General features: G+C 41.0%; 1 protein-coding gene across 5 annotated transcripts in view; it reads left to right on the top strand.

Annotated features, from left to right (window-relative positions):
• ptprsa (protein tyrosine phosphatase receptor type Sa) overlaps positions 1-19,996 on the top strand; it is a 276,448-nt gene that overhangs the window by 42,081 nt on the left and 214,371 nt on the right. Inside the window, exon 2 of one of the 5 annotated variants that reach the window (XM_061684315.1) lies at positions 16,181-16,332. The exons of the other annotated variants lie outside the window; for them this stretch is intronic. The gene's annotated coding sequence lies outside the window, so the exon portion shown is untranslated. The remainder of the gene's footprint in view (positions 1-16,180; positions 16,333-19,996) is intronic. 5 annotated transcript variants of the gene reach the window in all.

Below are 19,996 nucleotides of genomic sequence, written 5' to 3'. Positions count from 1 at the left end.
AAGTAATTAAAGACTCTCTCTCTCTATATATATATATATATATATATATCACACAGGCAAAACAGTGGAGGTGCGTTATAACGGTATATTAACGTATAGTTAATATCTGTAATAAAGACCTTACAGTATTTTGCCACTTTGTTGCAGCATAAAACTTGACTGTACATATTTGGTTTACAGTACTTGTAATTTCGCTTGTTCAAAGTGGCTTTGTGTATGTGGTCTCAGTCTTCTAAATAACTTGTAAAATGTGTGTATTTAAATCCTGGTTATTGTTCAAAGCCACATAAGGTAATGAAAGTCAGGTAGGAAGCGAAAGCTTTACAAAGACCAGCGGAAGCTACAATCGGAGTAATTTCCTGATTTATCACCACCGTTGCTGCAATGAAAGGAAGATGTTCATGAAGGTCAAATGACACTTTCTGTGGGTTCATGGTGAGGTGGGGTCTATTAAATACTACCGCTCTTCCACAAGCACACACCGCCCGCCCGCCTGCACACGCACATACACACACAAACACACACACACTTACTACTTAATGATTAGAGAACATTCACTTCGTAGCTCCTGTTCTATTGGGCAATGTTTTTCAAAAGGTTTGGCTCCACTTAACCTTTTAGCTTCTGCAAATCTTGAAAACACATGCACAATACACGGTTTATGTTAGTTGTGTGCAATCCACATAGCCAATTTTCTATTGAATAGTCTAAGTATGGGCGGCACGGTGGTTGACTGGTTAGCACATCTGCCTCACAGTTCTGAGGACCGGGGTTAAAATCCCAGCCCCGCCTGTGTGGGGTTTGCATCTTCTCCCCGTGCCTGCGAGGGTTTTCTCCGGTTACTCCGGTTTCCTCCCACATCCCAAAAACAAACGTGTTAGGTTGATTGAAGACTCTAAATTGCCCTGAGGTGTCAATGTGAGTGCGAATGGTTGTTTGTTTATATGTGCCCTGCGATTGGCTGGTGACCAGTTTAGGGTGTACCTCTTGCCCGAAGATAGCTGGGATAGGCTCCAGCACGCCCACGACCGTAGTGAGGATAAGCGGTACAGAAAATGAATGGATGGATAGTCTATGTATTTATTGTCAATAATTAAGCTTTTGAGTTGGGTGATATTCATAATCCTGTTGCTTTTGGTACGTTGTCTTAGTCTGTGAATGGACAAATTAATTTGGTGATGCTAATGAACTGTCGATTGTACATTTTGACTACACTGAATACTGACCAGAAGTAAAACATCCTCATGTGCCATGCTGATCCAGGAAATATGTTGAGTAAAAAACAAACAAACACAGCAGAAAATAAGTTGCAGAATGTCGAAGCAGCATGAAACAGTCTAGATTGTATATGATATACAGTAAACAAAATGTGATATTTAAATTGGTTTGAAAAGAGTGTAACATCACTTTTGCTCTTGACCCAAGACAGAAAATAAATAAAGCTTGGGTCACCATGATGTTGGAGCAAGTATGCTTTTATGTTTCTATTATCAATTGTTTGCAGTTTAATACTATTCCCAAACTGCGTGTAATTTTTTTGACGCACCTAAGCTGAGTAAAGTTTGACATTTTAGTAACCTCAACTTGTACTGTAATTTTTGGCTTGTGTTAGACTGGCGATTGAAAAAAATGGTTTTCCCCCAAACCAGCCGAAAACAGCTGACCATTTTTCACCCTACGTATAACTCACAATGGCCATTCAGTCAGTCACCTTGAAGAAAGATAAGATTGTCTTTAAATTCAGTGTGTTTATTATAGACAACAAGCTGGGGAGTTTCACCATTTTCATACATAATAGCCAATAATTGGCTCAACAATGAGACTCTTTCCCAAATCCATGGGGGAGACCTAGAACCACAACCATCACTTTTAAGATTGGATATCACCCCTTTAAACCACACTGCTTCAAGTTACACCGGGCACCCACCTAAATGGGCTTAAACATTTAATTGGGGAAGGAGAACAGTTATATCTTGAATTATTTTACAGGCAGAACTGCAAGGAGAGCATTTTTCTGTTCAGAACAAGGGGCTTGAAGGTAAACTCCTCTCACAGCCCACCTCACAATGAACTTTCTTGTCATGTTCACGCAGGTAAAGCCAGTGCAGAAATAATTTCTTATCCGTGCTGTGCAACAATGTGAGGGCCTTGATAATTAATATAAGGTTTTGCTAAATCTGAACCCTTTCACATTTTACAAAAGTAAGTCTGATCGTGTCGCCCCTCACCTCATTTCTTTTTGGATTATTCCTCTGCTTGAAAAGTCACTGATTAAGGTGGCGAGGAACACCTAGCACCCTAACTTCCGAGCACACAACAGTGCTGCAAGTGTGAAACAAAAGTGTTGTCACTCTTAAATACATGTGGCCCGATTTACATCACCAGGTGTGGCAGGTGTTTTGTCTACTCAAGCAGGGACAAAAAAAACACATGCAGTAATTTATTCTAATCACTATCAAAGCTGCCACTTATCCACAGTGGCGGGGTGGTTGTTTGTGTGAGTGAAAGTAGGGTAAAGAGGGGATGGGTGGGGGCGTGAAGGCTACTGGTGGTGGCACGCTATCATGTAGTTCATCCTTAATGAGTGTGGATTAGCACGGATGATCCGGGTTTTGCAAAACCCCTGGTCCAGGCCCGTGCGTGTATCTAGGCGTGTGTGTTTATACATCATGATGCACACCAAAGTCAGTATGGAAATCTTTCCCAGAATTGGTCACCATTATGTATTGTGTCAGTTTTAGGGGACAGTGTTGTTTTAAAGCTAACAAAAGAGTTGCTCTTGTGTGAAGTGATATTTGTGTGTGAGTATGCGTGAGAATATGTGTGTGCTGCCTGTCAATCATACACAGCACAATACCGCATCCTCCTCTCTCACAAACGAGCGCAAGAGCTGATTAATATTTCTCAGCAGTGATTTATTCATCAATTTAATTATTAGCAATAGCAAAACCTGTTCCTTGGCCTTTTTTCAACAAAAATCAGCATCTCGGCAGGGAAATTATCTTGTCAAGATTTCTTCCAAATTACACTGTGCAGTGAGCCCCTGGTGTTTGCAGGGGATAGGGACCTGGCCCTGCCATGAATAGCGTGAAAATCCGCCATGAATTAACGGCCATCCATAAAATTTTGTATTATCTATAGATTACAGATCTAATTATTTATAGATGCCACAAGATTGCCGGCACGGTGGACGACTGGTTGGCACATCTGCCTCACGGTTCTGGGGACCGGGGTTCAAATCCCGGCCCCGCCTGTGTGGAGTTTGCATGTTCTCCCCGTGTGAATGTGAGTGCGAATGGTTGTTTGTTTCTGTGCCCTGCGATTGGCTGGCGACCGGTTCAGGGTGTACCCCGCCTCCCGCCCTAAGATAGCTGGGATAGGCTCCGGCAGCCCACGACCCTTGTGAGGATAAGCGGTAATGAAAATGGATGGATGGATGCCACAAGATTGTGGCCAATCACTTTTTTCTATTTGACAAATCTGGCCCGACTAAGTTCGGCCTGCCATTGGGAGGAATCCTTGTATTACCAAAACCACCACTTTTCAGGAAACCCCAAAAAAAAAAAAGCCATTGACATTTCAACACTTTAGATTGGTCAATACATACACACACGTCAGAATTGACCAATAGTATAGATTTGTGAAACAAATTTAGCACAGGTGCCTGGTACCAAGATACCACTAGATGGAACCACTGTAATATTTTTATAGGAGACGTCGCTTTGGCCTGAGCACAATAATCGCGAAGAGATGAGCTTTTCAGCAAATAACGGAGGATACAGTCCCAAAATAAATCTGGAAATTGGCAGATTTACAAATCCCAAATATGCAAGGCCTCACCGCACACACATTGTATTATGTGTTAGTGCTGACGACTCTTGTGCTACATTCTCACCGGAGCGAAACAAACTTTCGCCTTGCGTCCCTTGATCCCGCGAGTAATTATTAGGTCTGTAACGATACACCAAAGTCACTATTCGATAGGTATCACGATTTCTGACCCACAGTTCGATGCACGATTCAATTTTTTGAGTAGGGGGTAAAAAAAATAAATAAATAAAAAGACGTGATAGCAAAATAATAATAATAATAATAATAATAATAACAGTGTGCTGCAAACCAGAAATTAAAGAACTAAATATGTAAAAACTAAGAAACCTTTCTCTCACAAAATATCTACCGTTTAAAATATAATAAGAGCTAAAAGAGACTGTGGAGTTTAGGAAACAACATTGCTGTCTGTGTCACAAAGTTCAAGATTTAGTTAACACTATAGCAGACTTCGTAACTGTGCTGCAAAACAGAAATTAAATAACAAAATAGGTAAAAACAAAAGACAACTTTTCTCTTACTGTCTCAAAGGAGTTGTGACAGCCCTGTGCTCTCTGTGCAGTCAGGTTAACAACAGCGTGCACGAAGTACACACAACACTACACTAAACTACACCACAGGCGTTGCGGCAGTGTTGCAAAAGGCATGTTATGGAATGAGCACATTCGCAGTGAGTTGCAATAAAGTACTGCTGCCACACAGTCGTTGTACCACATTATTGGACACAACATTTGGGGCGAAGATGGACTTTGACTGACTTTGCACCGCTCGCTTCCCTCGTTCCTCTTCCTCCTCGGTGAGCAGATCAGACTAGCCGAGGCTAACGATGCACGGCTAACTGCTACAGTATGTAAAACCACAATTTGGGCAGCAGGGCCAGCGCATTTTCCGTACTCTGACCCGCGCAGATGTATAGGGACTGTGTCACCTTGTTGGCCGGCACTTCACTCCATAGACACTTGTAGGTCGTAAAAAATGAAAGTAAACTGTCAGGCGGATTACTTTCTGCCTGCGACAGCAAGACGGGTCAACTGGCAAAAGTAGTATCATGACAAGCAGTTGTTGGAGGAGGCTTGATGAAGAAATTGATCTTTAATCTAGGCTTATGTTTTATTAAAAACTTTTGAATAATAATATTAATTATATTAAGTTTGGAAGCATTGTGAGCTCATGAGGCTCTATGTAGAATGGAGGACCACAGCTGAAAGGGCGTGCCGCGCTTCTGCCATTTCAAAGACGACACAGTTTAGTGTATTTGAAGACCGCAATTTTCGGTTTCAATACAAAATCATTACAGGCTTAATAATTATACACACTGAATGCGCATTCGCTTCATTTGTGCCACGTCGATATGCTCCTCCCACCTTGGTCCTCTTCAACAGGTCGTCGCAGGACTGTGAAAAGTCCACGGATTTTCCTCATCGAGAGCATTTTTTTTAAATTGTGTAAATTTGCCCCCCAAAAAAATAAATATTTGTACGGGAGTTAACGTAGTACTCTGTCGACATTGACATTGACAGTCTGTAATCGTGACCCTCATATTTACAGCATTGAAGACTGTATTACGGCAGGCAAGGTGAAAATCTTCCACAATTTATATATTATCGGTCAGCTCTTTCTACACATTTAAATTCATTGTATGCTATCAAGTTTTTATATTAATAAGTTTGCAGTATGTCGGTGTCACGGAGGGACATAGTATAGAGGGAGGACGGTGAGACCGGCATTGTAAAGATGATAGATGAAGATTGATAAGGATAACGGGATCAAGAATCCGTGGAAATGGCGCTGGCTGGAATTAAAATTCGGAAATGAATACCTTCATGAAAATATTAGAAAGATTAAAGAACCTGAGAAGGCATACTGCATCTTATGTCATCAGGATATGAAGTATGGATCTGAAGAGAGAACGCGCTTGGTCGATCACATCAATGGAAAGAAGCACACACAGCTGGTTAAAACGAAGCAGTCAAATTATAGATTACCAGGTATTTTGCTATCACATTTCTATGAATTTGCTATGTACTTACTAACATAGTTAACGTGAGTTGTTTAACTTGTTATATTGTTCATTTATTTTATTTTATATATATATATATATATATATATATATATATATATATATATATATATATATATATATATATATATATATATATAGATGTGTGTGTGTGTGAGAGAGTGAGACCCCCCTCACCAATTGTTCCTCTGATTTTACTTTTTCCATTTCACAGCCCTGTTGTCAGCATACTCTCATACGACGATGGTGTGCTGTGAGCAGCCACGGCCAGCACGACAAGTCACCCCGGCTGGTTCCTTTGATTTATTTCTTTTTTTTTCCCCCTTCCAATGTTTTACTTCCCATTCCAGCCCCACAACCAGCGACGAAGCGGTTGAGCGGCCACGGCGGCCAACAGGACATTCTGTCTCCCAGGCTGGCCCTTTGCTCACCATTCTCAAAGCTAATTGGCTGTCACGACACAATATGTGGCTTGTAGTTCAAAATTCCCAACCCGAGCGAAGAAGCAAATTTTTGCATGCTTACCCTACTCGTGTTGTGTCAAATGCGTCGCCCGGCACGGATTCGTGCCTATTCAGGCTAACTGCATTGACTGTATATGTCACGTTATGGTTCAATTTGCGTCCAATATGAAAGCAGCATTATTGCTACTGCCCCGAGAGAGTTCAGTAGCATGTGACATTTTTAAGTATATAAACCCATGCTCGTATGCATTTCCACTTGCTTATGACCACTCATTTATTTGACATTCTTCTACTTGGACCTGGGACATACTCCCCAACCCCCCACCCCCACCCCATGAAATAATCCACAACAGTATTTACAGCACAATGAAAATCACATAGCCAGACAACAGATATAGTAGCAGTCATAACTATGTTCCCACAGAAATTATTCAGTTAATCCACTGTCCAGAGTCCAGACCTTACAACGCTCCAACCTCATTCACACACGCACGCAGGCACGCACACAGGCATGCACACACACGCACGCACGCACGCAGGCACATAGGCAGGCAGGCATGCAGGCAGGCAGGCAGGCAGGCAGGCAGACACGCACACACACACACACACACACACACACACAAACACACACACACACACGCACACACACACACACACACATACATTGACAACTTCCCCACCCCCTAGCCAGTCAGGCTTGGGAACACAGCTGTGACCACCTCGGCGCCTTTCCAGCCCAATGTCACCACTGTCCCTTATCAGAGGACATTGAAGGGGGATTTAGCCCATCTATCCCTTGCCTTTAAACCTCTGCACCTTAACAACAGCACACGCGTTCAGTTTTATCCTATCCATCATATCATGAGCCATTAACACAAGAGACCTACAATAACGTTATTTATAGAGGCGTTAATATTATCGACCTGCATGCTGTCAGGTGAAGTGATTTACTTTGAGTTGCCAAAGGCAGCCATAAAAAGGTGACAGGTAGACTAATCGGATATCAGTCACAGTACGTCCATATGTATTCAACATTAAAAAGAAATACATACAAGTTAAAAATTCTGTCCAAGAACCATCATGTGTGGAAGCAGGCATCATATACAGTCGGTTACCTCATAGATTTTCAGCCTTGTGTTGCATGACAGTAATCATTGTTACCAATTCACATCAGTTTCATTAATGGTGTTACTCATAAAACTTTGTTTGTGGTCTGCCACTTTGTATGTGACACCGTACTAGAGATGAACCAGTATGGCGATTTCACAATGATGGTGACCAAAATTATCAAGGTTGTCAGTAAGATCACGAACCCTGGACCTCATAACTGTGAGGTAGATGTGCTAACCTGTCGGCCATTGTGCCGCCCACATCTCAAATTGTTTTTAGAAATCATGGACGTCGTGTCATCCCGGCCAAAGAGGAAAAGTACCATTCGGTTGATTGTTATCAGCGCAAAGTTCAAAAGCCAGCATCTGTGACGGTATGGGGGTGTGTTAACCCTCATGCCATAGGTAACTTGCACATCTGTGAAGGCACCATTAATGCTGATACAGGTACACACAGGTTTAGGAGCAACATACAGTATGCTGTCCTCCAAATTACAAGGCGATTCCAAGCCAGATTCTGTATGAGTTACAACAGCGTGGCTTCATAATGAAAGAGTGCAAGTACTAGACTGGTCTGCCAGCAGTCCAGACCCGTCTCCTGTTGAAAATGTGTGGCACATTACGAAGCGCAAAATACAACAAAGGAGACCCCGGGCTGTTGAGCAACTGAAGTTGCACATCAAGCAAGAATGGCAAAGAATTCCATCTACAAAGATTCAATAATTTGTGTCTTTAGTTCCCAAATGCTTATAGAGTGTTGTTAAAAGGAAATGTGATGTAACACAGTGGTAAACATGGCCATGTCCTGTCTTTTTGGGTACGTGTTGTAGTCAACAAATTTAAAACGAGTGAATATTTGCTTAAAAAACAACAACTAAGTGTATCAGTTTGAGCATTAAATATCTTGTCTTTTTAGTGTATTCAATTGAATATAGGTTGAAAATGTTTTGCAAATCACTGTATTCTGTCTTTGCTTTACACAACGTCCCATCTTTATTGGAATTGGGGTTTGTAAAATAAATCACAGATACATGCACAGGAAGCACTGTTGCACATTTATTTTGAATACAAAAAATATAAAATAAGCAACCATATGTAGCTATTTTATGCACAATAGAAATTATGAACAGTTGACAAATGGAGGCTGAAAAACTACAAAAAGAGAATACACATTTTTCTTATCAGTTCACCGCTCTTTCTCAAGAAAATATTTGTTTCAAACAATTCGGCACAATTCAAACAATTCAAACAATTCGGCAGCTCAAAGAATTACCTACAAAATACATCCAATCACCAACCATGCACCAATTTCTCTCAATCGAAAAATTGGTTGAAGTTCAGCACCCCCACCTACATGGCGCTTTAACACGTCCCTATTGAAGGACCCGGATTTTGATTCTTTCGTGAGGAAGGAATGGGACGAGCTTTTGAAACTCCCCAACCATGTCTCCATATCTGCTGTGGGAAACCGGGAAAGCTGTATTGAGAGGTCAAATCATATAATACTCTTCGTACAAGAAAAAATAAGAATAAAAATTTGAAAATGGAATTGAGGATAGAAATTAAACACCTCACATCACAGAAGAATATGCAATTAATCCGAAAGATACGCTGAGAAATCAACTTCAAAAGGCAAAACATCAATTAGATCTCATCTTATCAAAAAGAACAGATTTTCTACAACAACAGTTAAGATACACTAACTTTGAGTACAATAATAAATCAGGACAAATTCTTGCGAACCAACTTCAGCGCAATAAAGAAAAGTCATTAATTACAGCCATTCAAGATTCAAACAGCAACTGTACACAGTCACCGCGAGAAATAAATGAACTATTTTACAATTACTATAGCATCTTATACACATCTTCAAACAACCCGGACCAAAAAGAAATTGAAACTTTTATTGAGGATCTAAACATTCCTCAATTAAATTAAAGACAGCGTTGATGTTCCTTCAACCATCACAGAATTACATCATGCATTAAAAAACATCAGGACGAGCGCCTGGCCCGGACGGATTCTCTGTTGAATTCATTAAACATTTCTGGCCAATACTAGTGCCCCTATTTTTCAGAACAGTCAAGGAGATAAACGATAAAGGTCAAATTAGTAGCCATATGACTACAGCTTCAATTAAATTATTACTAAAGTCAGGTAAAGACTCCCCTCTCCCGGCTAATCATCGGCCCTTATCACTGATTAATGTAGATGTCAAGATTATCTCGAAAGCCCTCACAGCGAGACTTGAAAAGGTACTCCCGTCGATAATCCACGATGACCAGACAGCCTTCATTAAAGGTAGAAGTTCCACAAATAATGTCAGACATCTGTTAAATTCACAGCGTCACAGCGTAAAAATCTAAATGCATTCATCATGTCACTTGACGCAGAGAAGGCTTTCGATAAAGTTAACTGGATTTTACTGTTTGCAGTACTTCGCAAATGTGGCTGTGGAGACTCATTTATACATTGGATAGCAATGTAATACAACTCGCCGAAAGCAACAGTCACCACAAATAGGATTACTTCAGAAAGTTTTACTTTACAAAGAAGAACCAGACAAGAATGTCCACTCTCACCAATGCTATTTGCAATATTCATCAAACCTCTTGCTGCCGCTATACGTCAGAATGCTAATATTAAAGGTATCTGCTCGCGACTGACAGAACACAAAATCAATCTGTATCCTGATGATATTCTTCTTTATTTACAGGAACCCAAGTCTTCTCTTCAGGCAGTCTTCAATCTCACTGAAATATTTTCACAAATATCAGATTACTCTCTCAACTGGACAAAATCAACAATACTCCCAATAATAGCAAACTCATGGACTCCTGCAGATAAAATCCCAGATCCTAGAGGAAACCTTAAGTATTTAGGTATTAATATTTCGCCAAAATTTACAGAGCTAACCAATCTAAATTACACACCCCTTCTGGAAAAACTCTCAGATGACTTAAGACGCTGGAATAACTTGCCTATATCAGTTCTGGCAAGAATAGCCACAATAAAAAGTAAAACCTTCTCTCAAATAAATTATTTATTCTCAATGATTCCATTTAAGACCAAATTTAAATGGTTTCACACGTTAGCTTCTGCAGTACTAAAATTTTATTCTAAAAATAAGAAAAATACAATTAGTCTATCCACTCTTCAGAAAAGTAAACAGGAGGGAGGCCTAAATGCTCCCAACTTTAAACACTATTATTTAGCTAACCAATTACAATACCTCATCAAATGGTTGCACCACAATGAGGAGTATTATTCTTGACTAGAATTGGAACAAATAGACTGTAACAACATCAAACTCCCAAAACTCCCATTTATTTCCACAAGCCTTAAACGTCAGAAATGCTTCGAGAATCCAATAATCGCATCCACCTTAACGGTTTGGTGGAAAAGTTTAGAATCTACAGGATTTCAATTAGCTCCCAGTATCCTCTCCCCAATCTGGCATAATCCAGATTTCAAAATTAATAATATACCCCTTCATTTTAGCACATGGGAACAACAATTGACCACCTACAACAACTATTTAACAATGTTTTTAGGACACGTGATGAACTAGTCCAAGAATTCCAAATAACAGGCGGAAACTTTCTTCAATACAATGAATTGAAAGCAGCAATAAAAAAAAAATACCAACACTCCAGAGTACCCTCAAACTGCCGGAGTTTGTCAAATAAATAGTGAAGATTCTTCCTCAAAGTAAAACAAATATCTCAAAAGTTTATAAACTAATTTCATGCACTAAATCAATGCACTTACCAATCACTAAATGGGAAGAAGACATTTCCATGTCCGCTGACCGTAACTACTGGATACAGATATGTAACAATACGTTTAGAATGACAAAAAACACAAATTTACATCTTATACAATATCAAGTACTCCATTGAACACATTTTACTCACTACACTATGCATAAAATGGGCTTCTCTCCATCTGATATATGCGCGCAATGCACCAAAAATACCCCAGACACCTATTTTCATGCTATATGGGAATGCACACCAGTTCAATGCTTTTGGTCTTCAGTTACACAGTAACTCTCTTATATTTTGAATTTCAGGATTCCACTATCCCCAAGATTGTGCATAGATGGTGCACAATTTAAGCACAATCGACCTCCCTGATATATATTCACAATCATTACTCGTTGCGTTAGCTACCGCTAAGAAAACAATTTTATTAAACTGGAAAAACAAACAAGCTATTAACATCAATCACTGGCTAAATCTCATCATAAAACATATTGTGTTAGAAAAAATATCAGCAGAACGAAAAAATCAATTGACCTCCCGGCGAGCATTGATGGTGTGATGGTCACTCGCCCATGTTCCGTCGGTGCTGGGGTGGTACTTTTTTCATCTTGTTTACAATTAGTGCTTTGTCTTTTGTCTTCGTCTCTCACTCCCCTCTAGAAACTTTGTTCTGTTCGACTGATCGACTCTGATTCTCAATAAATATAAATTATAATACTAAGAAACCACAGCGGCATCTTAAAAACTCCACTGTGACACAGTAAAACTGTTCCGACATAAAAGGGAAACAGATCCTCCATTCTGCTTAAAAAAATAAAAAAAATAAAAATTATGAACAGCATCAATCAAAATGGATTCCACAACATGTGTTTAAGATGAGGAGTTTCAAAAGCTTTGTTTGCTGTTGGGTCATACACTGGCTGGAATGAAATACAAGACTGGATGAAATACAAGAACTAATCTAGAGATTTATCAAAACTATGAAGGGTAAACTGTTTCATACCTACATTGGACACATGGAATTTAAGCACTCCTCAGGGAATGTACTGTTAAGCACTTTGGATTAGTTTGAAGGGATTAGAAACAGGGTACAAGTACACACCCAATGAAATGCAGTTCTCGCTTCTAACCAGAAGTGCAAATGTGGAAATACTGTATTTACAGATGTGCAGAGTTGTGGGAACTATAGAGGCATTAAATTGATTAGCTATGCAATGACATTTTGGGAAAGATTAGTGGAGGTTAGACTCAGGACAGAGGTTTTCATTTGTGAGCAACAGTATGGTTTCATGCCTAGGAAGAGTACCACGGATGCATTATTTGCCTTGAGGGTGTTGATGTACAGAGAATGTCAGAAGGAGCTACATTGTGTCTTTGTAGATCTAGATAAAGCCAATGACAGAGTATCCAGCGATAAACTGTGGAACTGTGCGGAAGTCTGGAGTGCCAGAGAAGTATGTTTGAATAATGCAGGACATGTATGAGGGCAGTGAACAGTGGTGAGGTGTGCTGTAGGTGTGAGAGAGGAGTTAAAGGTGGAGGTGGGAATGCATCAGGGCTCAACTCTGAGTCAACTCATCTTTGCTGTGGTGATGGATAGACTAAGTGAGGCTACAGGGAGAAGAGATAGCAAGGGTGGAAGACTTTAAATACTTGGGGTCAACAGTCCAGAGCAATGATGAGTGTGGTGAGGAGGTGAAGAAACTGGTCCAAGCAGGTTGTAACAGGTGGAGAAAGGTGGCAGGTGTGTTATGTGACAAAAGAGTCACTGCTTGGATGAAGGCCAAAGTTTATAAGACAGTGGAGAGGCCAGTCATGATGTACGGATTACAGACAGTGGCACTGAAGAGACAACAGGAAGCACAGCTGGAGGTGGTGGAAATGAAGATGTTGAGGTTCTCTCTAGGAGTGACCAGGTTGGATAGGATTAGAAATGAGCTCATCAGAGGGACAGCCAAGGTTAGATGTTTGGAGACAAAGTTAGAGAGATGGCTTTGATGGTTTGGACATGTCCAGAGGAGAGATAGAATTGGTAGAAGGATGATAAGGATGGAGTTGCCAGGCAAGAGAGCTCAAGGAAGACCAAAGAGAAGGTTGATAGATGTATTGAGACATGAGGGCAGTTGGTGTTAGAGAGGGGGATGCAGAAGAAAGGCTTACGTGGAAAAGGATGACTCGCTGCAGCAACACCTAACAGGACAAGCCCAAAGGAATTGAAGAAAAAGACAGGTCTAATTAAAGCAGTGATTACAGTGCTCACTGCTTAAATCACTCAGGGTCTATATAGAATATATAAGCATATTTACAAGTAATTCAGTGGCACGTTATCATCAATGGATATACCGTAGATGTTATAGACCCGATCGACAGTATAACTACAATAGATTATTTATAAAGACAAGTTGGATGTGCATTTCTTTCTCAAAATGGAGGAGGAGCAGGGGAGACTAACCAGCAATCCACCTATCATGATGCGTTTTACAATAAAAAGGCTTGTATTGAGACTGTGACTTAACACTTGTTGGTTACAACCAAAGTGCGTTGCTCTTTTTGTTACGTGTTGAAAAAAATGAGGACAAGCAAGGTTGGACATTTGTAGTCTGATATGGGTCAGAATGTAGCCTGGAGTATTTTAAAATACATTTGAACGGAGGAGGTTATTAGCAAGTGAATGTCTATTTTTTACTCAATCCAAAAGGACCTTGACTGGTACCTCACCTCACAGTTGTTGTTTTTTTTTTTTTTAATTCAGAAAGCAATAACCATGTGGTCTATTTTCTACTTTTTTATTCTCACTTGTGCCTTTTTCAGCATCAAGCTGATGCTGTTAACCTGTATAGTCTAGTGTGTGTGAACATGGAAAGATTTTCCTCTCAAGGAAGCCATATCAGGAGAGCACTTCTGTTCGGAGGGTAATGTGTGCACACTTTTGACACATTTATATACTAATATAATGTGTGTATTAGTGTGCATACATGTGCATGCAACAGATGCTGCCAAACACATACAGTATATCCTTCATAAGTGAATCAGTTGATTTGAAATTGCACCACCACTTTTCCTTTCAGCTTGTCCCTTTAGGGGTCTCCACAGCGCGTCATCCTTTTCCATGTAAGCCGATCTCCTACATCCTCCTCTCGAACACTAACTGCCCTCATGTCTTCCCTCACGACATCCATCAACCTTTCTCTTTGGTCTTCTTCTAGCTCTCTTGCCTGGCAGCTCCATCCTCATCATCCTTCTACCAATATACTCACCATTTCTCCTCTGGATGTGTCCAAACCATCGAAGTCTGTTCTCCTAACTTTGTTTTTTATTTTTCTGTCCTGTTTGGCTGTTAGGTCAAGCAGAATGGAAAATCTGTATCCCTTTCATGCCGGAACAGTTTTACTGTGTCACAGTGGAGTTTTTAAGCTTCCGCTGTGGTATTATAATTGATATTTATTGAGAATCAGACTTGATCAGTCAAACAGAATAAAGTTTCTAGAAGGGAGAGAGAAACAAAGACAAAAGACAAAGCACTAATTGTAAACAGGATGAGAGAAGTAAATCATTACATTATCTACAACAATGAAACATTAACTATGAGTGTTGCATGGGGCTGTAGTGCTAGTGACAGCACTAGATAGAACAGGACAAGGACAGGAGAAGAAGCATGCAGGACAAGGGTCGTGAACCCGACTGTGCAACTGAAGTGTGGTGTCATTAATTATGTGAATTCTAAAAGTCTACAGGACGAGAATATAAGTAAGGGGATAGACACGCGATTTGCATATTCATGAGTTATTTGTCGCAGTAAGTGCGTGACCACACACCCAGTAAAAGCGTCCTAGGGGTCTGTGTCTGCGGATACAAGCAGGTGAATAGATACTGTTTTACATGCACAAAGACTGACAGAAGTGTCCTGTAATTGCTGTGGCCGCACCGCGGCGGCTGAGGACCCCACCCAATCAATTGAGGGGCGGGATCAGTCCCAGTGGTCCACCCGAGAGTAGCCCGGCCTACGGCACATGTCCCACACCGAGGGACCCAGGGCAGTCCGCCGGCCCCACAGAGGCGCCCCGACAACTGGGACGCAGGGACCCAATGCCACCCCCTCAGCCAACCCCCCCTTCACCCCCAGGAGAGCAAGACGCCCCTCGACCCGCAGGGCCCGCAATGCAGCCAGTCCCTGCCCAGCCCGAAGGCGGGAGAGTGTCCCTTGTTTGTTGGAAAGGAGGGCGGATAGGGGCACCCCCCGACAAGGAAACAATAAGGAGAGTGGGGGGGGGGGGATCAAGGAGCAGCCACGGGCCATGAGAGGTCAGCCCCAACACCAAGCAGTCATCCAGCCCGGGGGGCCCGGCCTCAGAAGCTGCTCTCTCTAACTTTGTGTCCAAAACATCGAACCTTGGCTGTCCCTCTGATGAGCTCATTTCTAAAAAAAAAAAAAAATTAAAAAACTACACAGCCACCTCCCCTAGATGCTTCCATACACCTCCACAGGAATGTCATCAGGACCAACTGCCTTTCCATGAGTCATCCTCTTTAATGCTTTTCTAACTTCCCCCTTACTAATCAATGCCACTTCCTGGTCCATCACACTTACCTCTTCTACTCTCCCTTCTCTCTCATTTTCCTCATTCATCAACTCCTCGAAGTATTCTTTCAATCAAGCAAGCACACTGCTGGCACCAGTCAACATATTTCCATCTCTATCCTTAATCACCCTAACCTGCTGCACATCCTTCCCATCTCTATCCCTCTGTCTGGCCAACCTGTATAGATCCTTTTCTCCTTCTTTAGTGTCCAACCTGGCATATATGTGATCATATGCCTCTTGTTTGGTCTTTGCCACCTCTACCTTTGCCCTATGTTGCATCTCAATGTATTGCTTTCGCCTCTCCTCGGTCCTCTCAGTGTCCCACTTCTTCTTAGCTAACCTTTTTCCTTGTATGATTTCCTGTACTGTGAGGTTTCACCACCAAGTCTCCTCTCTTTTCCTGCCAGAAGATACACCAAGTAGTCTCCTGCCTGCCTCTCTGATCACCTTGGCTGTGGTGGTCCAGTCTTCTGGAAGCTCCTCCTGTCCACCGAGAGCCTGTCTCACGTCTTCTCGAAAAACTGCACAACACTCATCCTGTCTCAGCTTCCACCACAAGGTTCTCTGCTCTGCCTTTGTCTTTCTAATCTTCCTCCCCACCACCAGAGTCATCTTACACACCACGAACCCTAACCAGCACACCATACCAATTGATATTTGAGTATTTGGCCAAATGACTGTTAGGCATTCAGGCGAGTACAACAAAAGTGATTAAATCATGAAGAAAAAAAGATCACCCTTGTCACCCTTTTCCACATCATCGTAACTACTCGACTGTTCAATGTAACACAATTCCTGAATTTGAAATTATAAAATCTAACACTCTGGACCAAGGCAAATAGAGCTGAGCCAAGCAGTGTGCGCAGTGTAACAGCGTCATCAGAAGAGTGTTGACATTTCAGATGTACTGTAAATGTACCATATTTAAAGACCTGTTGTCAGTTTTTCCAGAAATGTTCTGATTGTGTGTTCCTTTTTTGTGATTTGCCTTTTTATGAATCTAAATTGTATATGGCTGCTGTTGGAATGGAAGTACAATATGTGTTTTCAAGGCCAGTTCTGGCAGTGAATGTAAATACTATACTACTATTTCATACGTATTAATTGGTTGTTTGGCTACATACATGCATCTATGTTCCAAAGTGAATGCAGAGAGTGGGATTTTTATTAGTCATCATCAATATGCTCAATGAAAGCAACTGTACCCCTATATTGTCCTGTATGTGGTCATGTTGCTGAAAAGAAGAATGCATAAACTCATCTCTGGGCACGCATTTCATTTCCCAATTTGCCCTGCACCATGATGCTCGGCCATCTGTCACAGCAAGGTGACTAAACGCAAAGCCAATATGTTGCAGGGTCATGAGAAAACAAATCGCTGTCCACACGAATGGACCAAGTTACACCCACCCCCAAATCTACAGCAAGAACTGAGAGTCTTTGAGAGACTTTGAGCTGTGTGATCCCACCTGCATGCTATTGTTGCGATGCCAGGACACATTCCTGTTTTCTCCCATGTTGATTTAGAATGACTTTTAGCTTCCGTGCTATTCTGCTAACCCGTCATTGTAGCTGATTAATGGAGACTTTCCTTGCCAAGGGAGTGTCTCATGCGCCGGAGGAAGCGGTAGTGTGACAGCGTGTGTGCAGTGAATAAATGCTGTACATTAAAAAAATTCCTCTGCACTTGTCTTAGCATCCAAGCATGTGGAAGGATAGCAGATAATTTTTTTCCTCCCTCTCACACACTTGAGTTCATGTGTACATATAGCCACGCATGTATTTACTTTTTTGATGGTTCTCACACCAACAGTACTTTGTACTTTTGTAATTGTTCCCAACACACACACACACACACACACACACACACACTCACCTGTACCTACCCTCTACTGGCCTGCAGTCAGTGCACCAGAGGATTGCTTTCTAGCCAGCCCGTTGGTTGATGTTGATTGGCCAGCAAGCACCAACCTGACCCCTGTGGCCCATTAGAATGTTGACCAATGAGGTAATGATGCCCACTGAGGATGCTGAGAGACTGTGTACACCCAAAAATAGAAAGGGTGGAAAAGACAATAAGAGCAAGTTCTAACTTCCAGAAAACAGCAGCAATTATTTTTATTGTAGTTGAAAATAAACATTTTCAGGGTGTGCCAGTCATTTTATTTTAGTATTTTTTTATTCATATCTGAGCTATTGCTGATACTGATATAATAATGTGTATTAATGAATTAGTGTAAATAGGAATAAAGATCTGTTTTATTATTATTATTATTATTAATTATAATAATAATGGGCTGCACGGTGGACGACTGGTTAGAGCGTCAGCCTCACAGTTCTGAGGACCCGGGTTCAATCCCCAGCCCCGCCTGTGTGGAGTTTGCATGTTCTCCCCGTGCCTGCGTGGGTTTTCTCCGGACACACATCCCAAAAACATGCATTAATTGGAGACTCTAAATTGCCCGTAGGTGTGAATGTGAGTGCAAATGGTTGTTTGTTTCTGTGTGCCCTGTGATTGGCTGGCAACCAGTTCAGGGTGTACCCCGCCTCCTGCCCGATGACAACTGGGATTGGCTCCAGCACGCCCGCGACCCTAGTGAGGAGAAGCGGCTCAGAAAATGGATGGATGAATAATAATAATGACCTGTAAAAACTAAGCTTCCTTTTTAATATTTTCTTTTTTTTCAGGGTGAAAACAGAAACTCACAAGAAACCAGGTGCCCCCAGTTTAATTTGCTCCCATTGGGCCTGACAGCCCCTTGCATGGCAGCAGTCGCCCATTGGTGTATGAATGTGTACGTGTATGGGTGAATGTGAGTCTTTGTCAAGCGCTTTGGGCACCGTATGTTATAATGCGGTATATAAGTGCACTCCATTTACCATTTACCAGTCTTGTTCTGCTATGAAGCTGAATGTGTAGCTTTGCTCAGTGCTTAGGCAGACCTATTCTAATGGGATACAGGGCCGTGGGCCACTCCAAAATCCTGAAAAAAACCCTACCGCTGTGGCCCTATCACCTTCAACAGAAAACTGTGATGTACAGTGGATATAAAAATCTTCCCCCCTTTCAATTGCCATGCTTTTCTGATCTAAAAAAAAATAAGACCAAGTTAAATAATTTTAAAACTTCCCACCATTAACATGATCTATAAGCTGTGCAACTCAATAGGAGCTAATCAGCTACAAGAGTGCTGGCACATTATCTCAGTTCTGTATTTTTAGTTTCCATCTCTAAAAGATGTATTTTTAATTGATATATACAAGTTATACATCATATTAAGGATGGAAAATGTTTTTTAAATATTTTTTGGGGGTTATTTATTTTTTAAATCACAAAAACGGTTTTAGACTACATTATTATTATATTTTAGACTACATTATTATTATATTCACTTTAGCAGTTTTTTTCAAAATAAAAATAAATAAATAATTGTTTGATGGATTGGTTATGTTTGATAAGGTCACAGAATTTCAAAGTGGCTATTGCGTTCATCCGTTCTGGAAGCGGCACATGGAGGAGAAAGTTTGGACACCCCTGGCCTAGGATATACTGTATAGTGTAGCATGTAGTTGGCATTTCTCTCTCTCTGAAACCTCAAATAAATATATTTCAAATGATGTCATTTTGAACACCCTTATTTATGTCTGCAATTTCAGTTGCTTGTTTGCTTCTTTGTTAGTAGGGTTTTGCAAAAATTACTAAACTGATTCAGGTGAAGTTCAGAGAAATAAACTATTAAGGGGTACAGGTACTAATCCAAAGGGCTTAGCTCTACTGAGTACCATTTGTACTTCCACTCAACTTACATTAGATATAGTCACACTTTCTTAAGAATCAAGAATTTCATTGCTTCATGCAACATCGCTATGTCCCAATTCAGGGTCTGAACCCAGGATCAAGCCAACAAGAGCTACAAAACTGGAAATGGGAGCAAATTAATACCCGAAAGACTTCCTGTGTCTTGAAAAGAACTTAGCATCTGAAAGTCAGCATCCTACAAGAATGAAAGGTTTTTATATGCAAGCTCATATAATGCTCTGTGGAAAAATAAGACCATATCATGGCCGCTGATATGAAACTTATATGAATGTAGAAGACTCAGCATTCATATTACTCAAACATACCCCTGTTGAGCATTCCATAAATGATATTCATATCAGTATCCTGGAGGAAACTCATCATGGATGAGCTTCACTGACTTCACTTGAGATAACCTTCCTTT

This window comes from Phycodurus eques, chromosome 8 (assembly GCF_024500275.1).
Source record: "Phycodurus eques isolate BA_2022a chromosome 8, UOR_Pequ_1.1, whole genome shotgun sequence".
Lineage (NCBI taxonomy): Eukaryota > Metazoa > Chordata > Actinopteri > Syngnathiformes > Syngnathidae > Phycodurus > Phycodurus eques.
This window is presented reverse-complemented; position numbering and strand designations above follow the sequence as displayed.